Source organism: Rhinolophus hipposideros, assembly GCF_964194185.1.
Source record: "Rhinolophus hipposideros genome assembly, chromosome: 5".
Classification (NCBI taxonomy): domain Eukaryota; kingdom Metazoa; phylum Chordata; class Mammalia; order Chiroptera; family Rhinolophidae; genus Rhinolophus; species Rhinolophus hipposideros.
In genome coordinates this window covers 30,209,318-30,223,859 of record NC_138051.1, presented here as the reverse complement: position 1 = coordinate 30,223,859, position 14,542 = coordinate 30,209,318, and the positions used below count along the sequence as shown (strand labels likewise).

The window sequence follows — 14,542 nt, the reverse complement described above, 5'->3', positions numbered from 1 at the left end:
ACCATAGCAATCACAATTGAAAGGCTGTGTCACACCACTTCTGGTACAGCGATTTCTGTCAAATAAAAACATTATGGTGTCCTCATCCACCTTATTCACCAGATCTGGTACTGTGCAACTTCTGGCTCTTCCCCAGTCAGAATGATTCAGGTACCGAGGCAGGCGCAACAGCCCAACTAAAGACACTCACGAAAGAGGACTTCCACAACAGCTTCAGCAAGTGGCAAGAACGATGGGGTGTGTTCGAAGCGAGAGGGAGTATTTTGAGGGGTCTTAATAGCAATGTGTCTTTTACTGTAACAATTTTATCACATCGTGTATTAGTAAGGGAGAGGGGATAACAGATCACATAGAGTGTCTTGTAAAGTAAGTGAAAATTTTAACTTTAATGCTGAAATAGGCAGTTTTGGGTGAGTTTCAAGCAGAAACTCAGGCAATACAATTTTCAAGCATTACTATTTTTTTTTTTAATTGGGGAAGGGGAACAGGACGTTCCTCGGGTCCTGAACTGCGTATTTCCAGGGCTTTTTCCAAGTCAATTTGTTGTCCTTTCAATCTTAGTTGTGGAGGGCGCAGCTCAGCTCCAGGTCGTTGCCACTGTTAGTTGCAGGGGGCACAGCCCACCATCCCTTGCAGGAGTCATCCCTTATGGGAGTCGAACTGGCAAACTTGTGGTTGAGAGCCCGCACTCCAACCAACTGAGCCACCTGGAAGCTCAGCGGCAGCTCAGCTCTAGGTGCACGTTCAATCTTAGTTGCAGGGGGCGCAACTCACCATCCCTTGCAGGAGTTGAGGAGTCAAACCGGCAACCTTGTGGTTGAGAGCCCACTGGCCCACGTGGGAATCGAAGCAGCAGCCTTCGGAGTTAGGAGCACGGAACTCCAACCACCTGAGCCATGGGGCCGGCCCAAGCATTACTTTTTAATAGGAGCTACCATACACTGATGGGGAGGGGCAAAAGAAACAAATTTATTGCAATAATGCATGAAACGATGGTGGCTTGAAACTGGAACAAGTGATGGCAGTTTGAATGGTGCATTCTTGTTTTATTTTAAAGGAAAAACTGACAAGATTTTCTACAAGGAGAAAGGTGAGGTATGAGAGAAAAAAAGTCTTGGCTAACCAATGTCTGGCCTAAATGACATGAAAACTGAAGTTTCATGAACTGAAATGAGCAACATTGCAGAAGAACTTGGCCTGAGGTAAGAATAGCAGGAATCCCAGTTTTGGAGTTTAATGTCTTTACTTCCCTAAAAGAATGCTGTCACATCCAAAGATTCTATAAAATTATACCACAAAGCTACATACAACTACCTTATTTATTACCTTGGACACTTCATGTCATTTAAGGTGTTGTGAATTAAACAAATATACAACAATATTTAGTATAAAACACTTTAAAATATATTTTTAAAAACCCAAAGTCCAAAGCAGTTTCTTCTTGGTACTTTAACCAAATAAAGTTCTGTTTTTCTGAATACTACACATCAAGTAGTCAGTCTAGTATAATTAAGAGTTGAAATCTACATGCATGCTTAACAGCCTGGATTGGAATCCATGGTCCAACATTCATTAGGTATATCTAACTTTAGGCAAATCATTTAAATTCTGTGCTTCAATATTCACATCTCCAAAATGTGAATATCATTTTCAAGGTTATGAATGATGATTAAACAAGTTAACACAAGAACTTTAACAATGAACACGTGGTAGTAAAGTGTCCAGATTATTACATCCAAATGGAATTTAAGGTTCTTCATTTTTCCTATCAAATAGGAAAGTGGTTATACTATACCAGACCCAACAGGGGTGTTACAGAAATAACCAGTAATTTCCTAAAGCCTGACAAACCTATCCTCTTTTCAAACTACCATTGCTCACTAATAACACATGAAAAACTCATCTGAGGGCAGGCGGTTAGCTCAGTTGGTCAGAGAGCAGCGCTGTTAACAAGGTTGCTGGCTCGATCCCCACATGGGCCACTGTGAGCTGCGCCCTTCACAACTAGATTGAAACTAGTACTTGACTTGGAGCTGATGGGTCCTGGAAAAACACACTTGAAATAAATAAAAGTTAAAAAACTCACTTGAAAAACCAGGGCAAGTACCCTCAAGCCTAGGATTACTGCTTTTATGCGAGATTAACAGATAATGGCCTACTCTAATAAATAGGTCTTCTAATTTATTGTCCTACTTGAACTTAGTCCTCATTACTAACATTCCCTACAAAACAGCCAGAAGGAAATTCCAGAGAAAGCAAGAGATCTCTTTCTCCAAAATCCTTCAATAGATAATCTAGGTCTTAAACATAGCCCTACAAGGACCCATTACATGCTTGGTACTTGCCTACCTTTCAAATTTTGTTTCTTATCCTATGTATTCTGAATGACTCTTCTGCAGTAGGTAGTATTTCTTGCTCGGAGGCCTAGTTTTTCACTTTATTATCTGCTTTCAGATATGGCAATACATTTACAGATCTCAATTTCCACATCAGTTTCATTAAGGTCTCACCAGCAGCACTTGCACTTTCATATTCTAATTTGGTTCCTTTATTATCATCTCATCCTACCTGTTCTTTTACTTCAGGAATATAGATTGTTACAGTGCTAATTGTTCTTTATCCCCTCAATGGTCTATAATACCCAAGAGGGCAGGGGACAGTATGTTTTGTTTATCCCTATATGCCCAAGTCCAATGGTGATTTTCCGAATAAGCACTCAAATGTTTAATTAACAAACATGTCTACTTGAATGTTCCACGAGCACCTCAAAAATTAATACTTAAATTCTTTTTCCTACTCAACCCTAACCCTTTGTTTACCCATCATCTATCCCCATCCCAGAAGCTAGAAACCTAGAGGTCATGCCAAATCCCTCACTCTTCATCACATCACAAATTAAGTCCTCCTAAATTTATCCCCTCCTCTCTAATCCCAATACCACTGCTTTTGACCAGTTCAGGTCGTATTTTTCCTTGTATTTTAATATCTTCGTTATTTATCACCTACTTCCAACCGCCTTCTCCTCTAACTCTAGTATCCACACCATCAGGATGACATTTCTAAGAAGGAAAATTTGATGTCACTCCAGTCTTTCAACACTCACCACTGGTTTCTGGATAACATACAAACTCCTTGGCATGGCATTAAAATTCTTAAAATCTGGCCTTACCTCTCTAAGGCTCAGTTCAGCTCCCCTTCTCTTACAAGTATTTCCTGACCTCTGAAGAGTCAATTAGGTACCCATTCATGCAGGTTCCGTGCTTACCTCTAATCGCATCACATAAGCTCATCATTCTCCCCCCCATGAGGCTGAGTCCCTGAAGAACTATACTTTTGTTTCCCCCAAACCAGAACATGACCTATACAATGAATTTGTAGAATTAGCAAGTAAGAAATAAATTAAACTCAACCTCTAGTGAACAGCAGCCACACAATGACAGCAACAAAGTAGAAATATCTGTCACAGAATAGAGCACATCAGTAAAACTTGGTCCAATAAAGAAAACTTTCCATTCCTCTTCCAGATAACCTAAGGACATTTTACTTAACTTTTCCCCACTGTGTTTTCCTCGGAGGCTGCCTGCAGTTTCACTTGAACTAGATTTTTACCATTTCAGTAGGAGTAAAGGTAGGGGTCAAGTAAGTAATTTACCCTGGCACCATAGCACTGATATGCCTTTAAACATCATTCTACTTTTTGCCCCAGCTCAAAATCTTTTAAAGCAATTCTAAATCAATTTGTCAAAATTTTCAGCAAAATACAAGTTGCAAAATTCTTAACTTTGACTATCCACATCCTTATCTCTGCATTACTCTTGTGATCAGAGCAGATTCACTCTTTCATTTACCACCTTTGGAAACAGACTGGATTCTCTAATATACAGCTGGGCCACAAGTCATCATTGAAAAAGTGGTCCACCCTAGATCTTCCATGAGGTGCATACAAAGATTAAGAGGATTTCCCTGCTTTGAGGTTAAAAAGGCTACCTATGCTTTTCTTTTTAAAAACCTTTCAGTGAAATAATATTTTAATATTACAGCAAGCTTCTTGTGGTTTGATGCATGTTAAATATCAATGATAAAAATAGTCTAAATAAAATACAACCCAAAATTGTTGTCACTAACCCAAGGAAGACTACTCCAAATGACATTTTTACTAATGTGCAATAGTAATTACTAAGAAAAAGGACCACCTTGTTGCTTGCTAGTCATTAAAACAAACCATTTTCATTTAAAAATACTGTATATGTAAACTTCGGCTGTTTTCAATTATCAAAAATTCCCAGGCAGCCCAAGTTAATTAGGCATAATTCCATTAGTTTACAAAAAAAAAAATATGAAATGATCTCCCTTGGGAAATATCTCTTGCGATACTCACACAAAGGATTAACCCTAACATTTCCAGAAGCTATCACCTATACTTATCAACTAAACTTGAACTGGTGTATTTCCTAGTTTTTGCAATGAAACTAGTGGACCTCACACCTCTTACCATCACCCAGGAAGGGTGTGCATCTGTTCCGAAGGCCCCCCTGGCTCCAGGTCATCCTGGCTGCCGCTGCTCCAGGCTGGGCATCCATGTTGCTGCAGCTTGTGGTTTGTGAGGGGTAGTGTACAGGAAAAGCAGGATGGGATTTCAAGGGAAACAGGAGAAAGATGGCTTTCTGGGAAAATGCCACCACCATCATAGGTGTTAAGTAGTACCACACACATTTTATTGCAGCACAGTTTAAAAATTTAACAAATGAAAGATTAAAAATAAAAAAAAATAAAAAATAAAAAAATTAAAAATACAGACGTCCAGAGATGCTCTAAAACAGTTAAGTTAAAGATCAGGAAAAATAAGGTCACAGACTTAACAGCCAGTAAAATTCTTTCGAGCGTGGGGAAGGGGATGAGGGCAAGGGTGGGGTTGGGAGAGAAAAGGTTTATGTGATCAATCCACTTAAAAATGCTAATGCCTTCACTTTCTCTCCCAAGATGCAAAACTCCAAAGTCAATTAGGAGGCCGGAGAAATTCTTATGAACATTCAGAAAAACTCCATTTTAATCCGGTTAAAAATCATCAGTGTCATTATTATCATCATCATCACCATCATAAGTATAATAATAAATAATAGTAACTAGTAACAACAATAAAAAGGAAATCAGCGGAAAGTCAGGAAAAATGTAAAAAAAAAATTGGAATAACTTACTGTAGCTGAAGATCAAAAAAATCTCACTGTAAAAAAACAAAAATAAAAATAGCCCAGATTAGAAAAACGGGAGGTGCAAAAATGTCAAGTCAGTAAAGTTCATTTCTTTTCTCTTTCCAAAAGCAGTTTCCACAAAAACCGCAAGGGTAAAGTTCTCAGTAGCAGACAAGCAAAGCCCTTTCCACATCATCAATCAATCTTAAAAATACACGAGGAAGTAGAGAGGTCAGTTTATGAGAGGCTAAAAGGCTCCTCCTCCTCAACCCAACTGCTGCAGAAAAAAATAGAAATAGAAATTTTAAAAATTACAACTTAAATCCAAGTCCCGTTTTTGAAAACAAAAAAAAAACACCTGTAAATTTGCTGTAGTGCACACCAAGTTGCATTATGTTTAAAATGTCTTTATAAAATCAGTTTTGGAATGGGAATGTGTGTGTTCTGGAAGGGTGGGGAAGGGAGGTTAAAAATCAAAGCTGAGCTCCAGTGAGTAGGGATGGGGTTCGCCTTGCTGCCCTGTGAAAGGAGAAGGGACAGATTGAGTCAGAGTTCCTCAGAAATGTTGTGCCATAAACCCCCAAGACAGAAACATCTGTCTATTGCATCTAACACATTTTGGTAAAGCATAACATTCCACTGGGATGGGGAGAGCCTCTCCAGAATCATTTCTACCAGTGACTTTCTTCACAATTCTTCAACATCAGTAGATAACTAAAATTAACAAAATACACACATGTATTCCCTTAAGGGTCTCAAAAAATATCTAAGTTCAAACATTCATCTTGATAACCAGCAGTTTGGACAAGGAAAATATAGAAAAACCAGGCCAACAGAGATAAAGAAGTGAGCAAATGTGAAATATCAAGATTATGAAGGTAAATGAATTTATGGGCTTTTAAATTTTTGAGTCCATGTAGTTTTTCCTATAATACAGACTGAAGAATGGTCTACCATGAAGGCACAAAATAGAAATGATATCTATTCTCAAAGGCAAAGACTGATAAAAGTATAGGACCTAATAGGTTCTACAGTAAATGGGAAAGATGCTTTAAATAAGGAGCACATTATTCCACTCGTTGACAGAATGAAAAACCACAGATGAAGGAAAAAAAGATATGGCTACTGACTATTCAATGCCATAAAACAGGCAAAAAATTATGGTCCTTAAGAAATTTGTGGTCCCACTATTTGTAAACTAGTATATGTAGCTAATTCCAAGATATGAATTCTAAGAATCGGATACATATACATCAAAAACATACAACAGACTGACTGCCTCATCAGTGAAAACAACATTTGCAATTGGACTGTACCTAGGTGTTTGAGCAAATAAGAATGAACTGGTTGCATTCACATTTCAGTATTTAGCCATGAGGTTTGGTTCTCATCTCCAAATGTCTGTAAACAAAAACATTTTAAGCTGAGTTTTTTTTTTAAGAGTGTTCCATGAATCAATTATGTATGAACACTACAGCAACAGAACAGGTACTATAACTTAAATTTTAACTGTAAATTTTTAAAAAGTAGACCAGTTTAGAAATGACTTAAGTTACTCTTACACTTGGATTATGTTAAATTGTACAAAATGTAACAGCCTATAGAAAAAATTGTAGAAAATGTAAATTCTTCTGAATGTTATCTCCTTCGAGTCAGTGTTTGGGATGTACAGTAATGGTGAAACATTCAATTTTCTTTCTTGCAGTCACAGCCTGAACCTGGTACTTAAAATTTTCAGGATATGTTAAGTTACTTTGTGACTCATCTACAAATACTTTGCACATGTGTCACACAAGACATAAGCTTAAAGAAAAGTGGTTAATATGAAAAGCATTTACATCTTTCAAAGTCAAGAAGGTATCTCCCAAGATGTTATATAAATTGATGCACTATCGCTCATAAAAAAGACCAAACTACTTTAGCACATAATTCTAATGCTTTGTAATTAAGAGTATACCTACATTATACTGTCAATCTTCTGGGAGGTTTGAATCCCTTCTTCTAAACGGGTATTCTCAAAGGGAGGTCTGCCAACAAGGATCACTGGCTCTTACTGGAAATACAAACTCTCGGGGCCCACCCCAGACTGACTTAATGAGAAACTCTGGTGCAGATCCCAGCCGTGTTTTAACCAGCCCTCTTGCTGATTCTGATGTCAGCTCATGTTTAAGAACTGTGAAAAGTTTAATGAGGAACCTCTATCCCCTAGTTAAGATCAAGTCTTTATAAACAAAGTGCCTCATCCTTCCAGTGTACTGACAGCAGGAGCACCAAGGCTTCATGTGTTCCTTACATTATATAAAATTAATCCAAGTAAATTATAACCTATAATAGTAAGCACACCAAGATAATTTTTAAAACCCTATAGCAATCCTTTTCCTTTATAAACCCCAAATTTCCTGCATCTAAGAGAACACGTGCAGTTATGTATGCTACATCTAATAGTTCTGGATCTCAACAGTCAATAATTCTCTAGTAAATCTAACCATGTACAAAACCATTATTTTCCCTAATCCCAATGAGAATGAATACGAGCAAATAATGCTCCCCAAAGACAACTACTAATAAAATTATTTGACTGAAACACTGTAATTAAAGACAGTTAACATTAGTAATATAAAAATGGCTTTTAATAGTAAACTTTCTGTACACTTTCCAGCCTTCTGGCAACAAATGAGTTATAGAAATCAAATTAAAACAAAAATCTAAGCCCCTTTATAAGTATAAAACTGAAATCCAGGAAGTTAACTGATTTGCCTGACAGCCAATAATAATGGGGAGAATAAAATCCAGTTCTCTTAACTGCTAAGTCAAGATTCCTTCAACTGTTACACTCGCCAGTCAAAATCTCACATTCACCACTTAAAATAATCTTTAAAAAAATAATAATAATAATCTTTAAGATTAGAATAACTAGCTATTTTGGAGTTTATTCTTTGCTTGTTTCTAACAGCAATTCCATCTAAACAAGGTCAACATGCTATGTGAAATCCTCTAGAGACCTAATTACAAATATAAGCTATGTTTCAATTCTCTACAAAAGGAATAGCAACCACCACCAAACATTCGCCAATGCATGAGCATGGGAAACAGAAAGGTCAGAAGACCTGCAAATTAGTCATCCTGCTTAAACCTCTCCTCTCTAGCCAACATGTTGCTAATGCTTACTTATTTGAAAACACATCTTGTCACCCAACAAACTTTAATTTAAAAAAAAGAAAAGTAAAAAAATACATCTGGAATTGTTTCAGATATTAATTCTGTGGCCAAATTATTCCTGATGGATTAACTCAAAGAAACTGTTACCTTGGTACATGCTGATCCCAAGCAACCCATATTTATAACACCTCAAGGCAAGAAAAGTGCCCTTCAATTAATCTCACCTCAATAATTGTTCTTAAATTAATTCCTGACATTTACCTTTATTTGCCAACAATATTTTCATTAGGTAGGTGATTTCCTAAATTAACCAATCACTGCCCTTACCTCATTTCTAACAATTCTGCAGTGACAAACTTTAGTTTTAAGCCCATGTATATTAATACGTGTTTAGACTTTTTAAAAAAAGCAATTCTTTTGATCCCTATTACATACATTTTCAATTATCTACATGGTGAGGAATCAACAGATGTCTAGCTATCTAGAACAAGACTGCTTTCACTTCCTTTCAGATAGGTTTCCTAAGGGATGACTCTACCCTGCAGTACTGGTTTACATTGCGCTTAGTAAGTTTTTGTGAAATAACACATAAAAATTAAGATCAACTAAATCTTACAAGAGAATTTAAAAAAGCAATTTTTTGGATAAGGGAATGTAATACTACTTAGAAACCTATGTATAATTTTTATAAACTTATCAAAATTTTTAGTAAGTTTCAAGACCTAGTAAATAGTGGGCACTATAACACTTGCTTAATAAGAAATATGTAGGTATACATTTTTGCCAGTTTAGATGGTCTGGACAATTAATGTCAGTATATCCTGAAAATTATCAAGGGACGTTATAATAAATGCATTTCTCCTAATCAAATAGTTTTCCCAAGTGCAGTTGGGAATTTCCAGTTACTGGTAGTGATTGCTGTAATTAGGTTCCCATAAAGATTCAAATACAGTACTTTTAGTGCCTAGTATTCCAATAGCTAGCTAAAACCACTTGACTTACTAGTTCCGCTACTGATTCAGTATGACCCTGGCCACCAAGACTTATGCCTGAGTTTCTGTCTGAGAAAGATAGTAATACCTACCTCAAGCAAAGTTCCACTAACTTATATATTTCAAGTGATTTGTAACCTGCAGATAAAAAGTAAGCCAGCTTTAATTACTGTTAATATGTAAATAAAATTACAATCTTTTAAAAAACAGAATCGAAAAGAACGACTTCGAGGTCCATCATTTTCTCAGAGAAGATAAAAAGTCATCAGTAAAATACGAAATCTATTATTTTTATGCCCTGCGGTACGCTCCAGAATTTAGAGGCTTGCGGTACTATTACATCTACTTGGTAACCGTTCCCCATCCCCCGCCCCATTTTTAAATTTCATAGGAGGCATCAGCACTACATTAACTTCAACTATACTGAGCATCTCGGTCTTCCCCTTCATTATCTCTTCGAGTCCTCATGGGCGTAGAAAATGAAAGGAAAGCAGCCGTTAGCATAGAAAGAGAACGAAAAAGAAAAGCCATTTTTCCCTGACGATCGTGGCCTAGAGCACACCAGGTTAAATCTACGGAAGGGCTGAGGCCTATAAAACTCGCTCCCGCATAAGATCTAGTCCCCCAATGCAAAACAGAATAAATGGGGGCCTGGTTACTCTACTGAGGAGAGAGCCCTCCACTTCTCTCCCACCCCCTCTCGATCTCCGAGGAACCCAGCCATCCCCTGCTTCCGCCTCCTCCACTTACCCGAAGGGGGAAGGGAGATGAGATTCGATTCTGAATCTCCTACTCCCGGGTTGTAAGTGAAGAAGCCGACTGCTCCTCGAGGTCGGCAACGCGGTCGCAACCACTCAACCTTCGTCTCTTCACAAAATGGCCCCCGAGTCTCCTCTGCCGCCGAGGCGAAGGCCTATCCCCGCCCCATTCCTGAGAATCTTCTTATTGGCTGTGATTCTTCTGGCTTCCGCTTCTAATTAGACAGTTCTACCGCTCTTCACAATTTTGCCCAATAACAATCAGTAGTGGGTTAGACTAAGCAAAAGAATTTCCGCATGCGTGAAAGAAACTAGTTTGTAAATGGTTACTTTTCCTGTCATTTATCGCCTGAGAAATGCTTATTGGCCACCGTACCTGACGAAGCGCTGGGTAGAAACTCTCCTTTGTATCGCTCACAGCTTCACATCCGGGTACCCGGGAGGTCTGATTGGCGGCCGCTGTATCCTATCTCTGCTCCTTACAGTGCCTACTAGAAGGACCTCACATATCTCGGAATTACGGCTGCGCGGGGGCAGGGAGGGATTGAGGGATTTGGGTGGGTAGGGAGCTCAAGGAGCTTCTGCTCTAGCCCCGGGCCTAGGATAAAGGAGATGGGCCAAATCCTCCCTTTTGCAGTATGGATAAAGGGCTAGAGCGGGGAGGGAACAGTGAAGATTAAGTCATGTGTTTAAAAACTAACCTGCCCTGGCAGTTTTTCCAACCTTAGATCCTATCTCAGTTCCAAACAAGAATGTCAGTCAGCTACCTCCTGGACAACTTTTCTTAGCCTATCAAGGTTTTCTTCAGACAACCCATACCTCATCCAAATCAACTTTTGACTATTACTCTTAACTACAAAAAGTAAAGGAAGTCTAAAACGCTGGCCTGAAATACCCGTTCTTTGACGCCAAGTAATCGCACTAATACCATACACGTGCCAATCAAATTTGCCTACCCATCTGTCACCCCTCTCCACCCCCAATCTGGTCCTTAAATTCCCCTTATCTTGAACCTGTTCACTCAGACCATTTCCTGCCAATCCTTCTGATTATATTAATATTATAGCAGCCAGGCATGCAATGGAATAGGACAAGCTATACTAAGAATGAGGGAAATAAATGTCTCTGTGCTGTTAGGAAAACAAGGTACAGAACACTAGATAAAATGATTCTATATATACAATTTAAGGGACATATGTATATATGAGTGTAGTTTTTTGCATTAGTTTTGAATTTGTTCGGAATTCTTGAGAAATTCACAAGGAAGCTAGCAGTTATCTGTCAAATGACAAAACTAAGATAATTTAATAATGAGTTTAATGTCCTTTATTCAAGGGAAAACAATCCGTGGATTGGGGGAGTACAGTGCCTCACAAGCAGTGGAGCACTCTTCTTGAGGAATTTTAGGCAAGAGCAACTTTTATAGTGTTAGAAATGGCAAAGTGGGGAACAGCATGATTGTCCGGAGTTGATTATCTGACCTTATTTAGAAAGATCAAGGAACAAGGAAGTAAATATAGAGCCCAGAGTTGGCCTGGTGTTTGGTGATTAGTTTACTGGATATACTGCATTTCTGGTCAAGAGGAGCTTTTACAGGAACACAAAAGTTCAGTTTGCAAGTGACACCCCAGCAGGAGCGGCTCCATCTTCAGCCTAGAAATTTATTTCAACATACCTTTGGAAGTGAACCTTTTACCTTATTGACACTGAGAAGGAAAATATCTGTCAAAAAGAACTCTATGGTTAACTGGGCCCAAATTTATAATTAAAGTCTAACAGCTGTTTGTTTACAGAGCTGCTCATGCACCGCTGCATTTCAGGGAAAAGCCAAAGACTGGGCTCCTGGTCTACCTGCACTGTGGTCCTGCCAGTTGAGTAGACCCTTATAAACAAGCTCCTGGTATTCTATTTGGACCAGTGAGACTGAGACCTTTCCCCTCCAGTCGGAGCTACGAAGTTTTACCCTTATTTTCATCTTTAGAAACTAATCAGAGCACGGCCATATTGGGCAATCAAAATGGGCAATTCCAACCAATCAACACAATGCTATTTGGACCAACCAAACTATTCAGATTTGGAGTCCTCATTTACATAGAAATGGACCAATCAGGGACCAGGGGCAGGAACTTCTGTATAACCCACCCTCCTTTCGGCCTCAGTGAAGTCCACTTTCAGCTGCCTTTTCCCTGTTTGGGCTATAACATCAGAGCTGTAACACTTGAGCTGCTTCACTTCAATAGTCTCCCTTCACTGAACCCCATTTTGGGGATTTCTGTTGTCGTTGGATTTGTGGCCATGAACTTCAGTTGACAATCTTTTTCAATAGAGGAGTGCCTTTCTATACTGTTTGGATTTCTTGCCATATGCATGTATGTATTGCTTTCGGCTAATTTAAAAAGCATGTAAGAAAAAATTATACCAAAGTGTTAATGGTAGTTCTCTCCTGGTGGGACATGTGGTCTTTTTTCCTTCGTTCTGCTTTTCTATATTTTCTAAATTGTCAATATTGAAAAAGTAATCAAAGGGAAAACATCTTCCATGTGCTTACAGCTCAGCTCAATTGCCATACTGCAGTTTATTTAAAACTCCCTTATAGCACTGTGGTTAATTTTACACTCATCACTTCTCCCTTCCTGGATGGTATGTTTTTTGATGACAGAGATTAACTTTAATTTCTCTCAATATTCCCCCTTGCTTGCTACATATCACAGGGCTTTAAACAGAGAGTGTCGTTTATATTAAGATAATCATAATTTTTATTTATAGGGAAATTGCTATTTTCTCAGGACAAACAGGTAGACTGTCTTTTATTATATATTTTATATAGCACTTACTCAGAGGGACCTAGAGGTTGTAAGGCTTGGTGGACATGTGATTCATGTAATTCTTGGTTTAAGTAAACTACAATAAACACTAAAATGTTTTATTATTCATTGTTCTCATATAATAAGTCTATACAATGTTCATGAAAACTACTTATTTTCATTTTACCAGAAATCAGTTTTGCTGTATGAACTTTGTCACGACCTACTTATGTTTTCAAGAATTCACCCTTATGTTAATTGAGATGGAAATAGAGGAGCCAAGAAGAATTAACAAGTTCCTCGATCAAGTAAGTTAGAATTTACTAAGGATGAAAAAACCAGTGCAAAAATAGCATAATACAAATCAGAATGCTAAGTAGCATATTGATGACAAACGTTCATAACTATCTGGTTGTAAGATCTGTAAACCTAGGTGGATGAGATGGAGAGTTGGAAGTTCCCTTGATCTCTTTTGTGTACTCTACACTCTCTTACACATCTCAAGTTGAATGCCTCTGTTGGGTGGCTGTGTATAGGGAGAAAGAAAGCCATGAGCCAGACTCCAGTAAGGGAAGGGGAGTAAGAGGACAGGTAGGGAAACAGAAAAGCAGTAACTCCTTACCTTAGGCTAAAGAGAAAACAAAGCAAAACTGAACTTTTGTCTTTATTCCAGAAGTAATTCTCTTTGAAGAAGGCTTTATGTGACTTGGAGGTATTACTGGAATAAAGTATCACCTACAACCTTCCCTCCTCCCAATTCCAAGCCACCTGTTAAGACGGGGAAGAAAGGAAAAGCAGTAGCAGCTGTGAAATGCCTCATTTACTTTTTACCTGTTATTAACTATATAGTCTCCTCAATGTCTATCACGCTACATAACCTCTGTCCGTCTACCTAGTCATCTATCTTATTCCATTTAACAAGTCAAATAGAATTTTACAATTTTTATTGCCTCTCTCTCTCTGCATCCTCCATCATCCAACATGTCATAAGCATCTTCCACTGAAGCATGTGAAGGTGGCCTCTAATAAATCCAGATGAAGCACTTATTTAAAACTTCACAGAGCTCTCTAATTTACCCAACACTACTTTATACTTCTTTACAGTACTTTGGAGACCTTTCTGATTATTTGCAATGTATCTTCTACAGGCAACCATGTTCTACTTGGAAAATAACACAATAAAGGTATCATTTACTGCTTTCAAGACCCCTTATTCTTTTACTGCAGCCTATTTCTCTAACATTGAGTCTTTCCCTAAGCTGATCTTGCAAACTGCTGTCATGGAAATCATCTGAAAGCATTCATTTTTATTTTGTGACTCCCACACTAAAATCCTAAAATAGCTCTCTATTCCAGTCTTCCTTTGTCATTGTTTCATTCATTCCTCTTCCCTGACTGGCCCTTATTACCTAACAACGTTATTCCCTCCATTAGTCCCTAGGATGAAGCCCTGCAGTCTTCATTCTACAGGTTCTCTTTCCCCTTAGTCCATTCTTTAAAACCCAACTCAAGTCCCAATTAATTCTTTTAAGAATTAATAATTCTTAAATACTTCTGTTTTTTAATAACATCAATTACTCTAATATAATGATTCATTCAATTACTTATTCAATCAACATATAATTTAACTGTTTTTTTAA

The 14,542-nt window shown here is 38.0% G+C and overlaps 1 protein-coding gene across 43 annotated transcripts in view; it reads right to left on the bottom strand.

Annotated features, from left to right (window-relative positions):
- The window catches only part of HNRNPC (heterogeneous nuclear ribonucleoprotein C), a 48,591-nt gene extending 38,340 nt beyond the window's left edge, over positions 1–10,251 (bottom strand). For 4 of the 43 annotated variants that reach the window (XM_081050274.1, XM_081050265.1, XM_081050273.1 and 1 more), the window contains exons 1-3: positions 10,091–10,236; positions 9,433–9,478; positions 5,196–5,221 (exon numbers count right to left, since the gene is read on the bottom strand). The gene's annotated coding sequence lies outside the window, so the exon portion shown is untranslated. Of the gene's footprint in view, positions 1–774; positions 942–4,492; positions 4,665–5,195; positions 5,467–5,547; positions 5,709–9,432; positions 9,479–10,090 lie in introns of those variants that run through there. The other 39 variants (XM_081050292.1, XM_081050291.1, XM_081050282.1 and 36 more) reach the window with 29 other exon arrangements.
- Between the last annotated feature and the right edge of the window lie 4,291 nt (positions 10,252–14,542).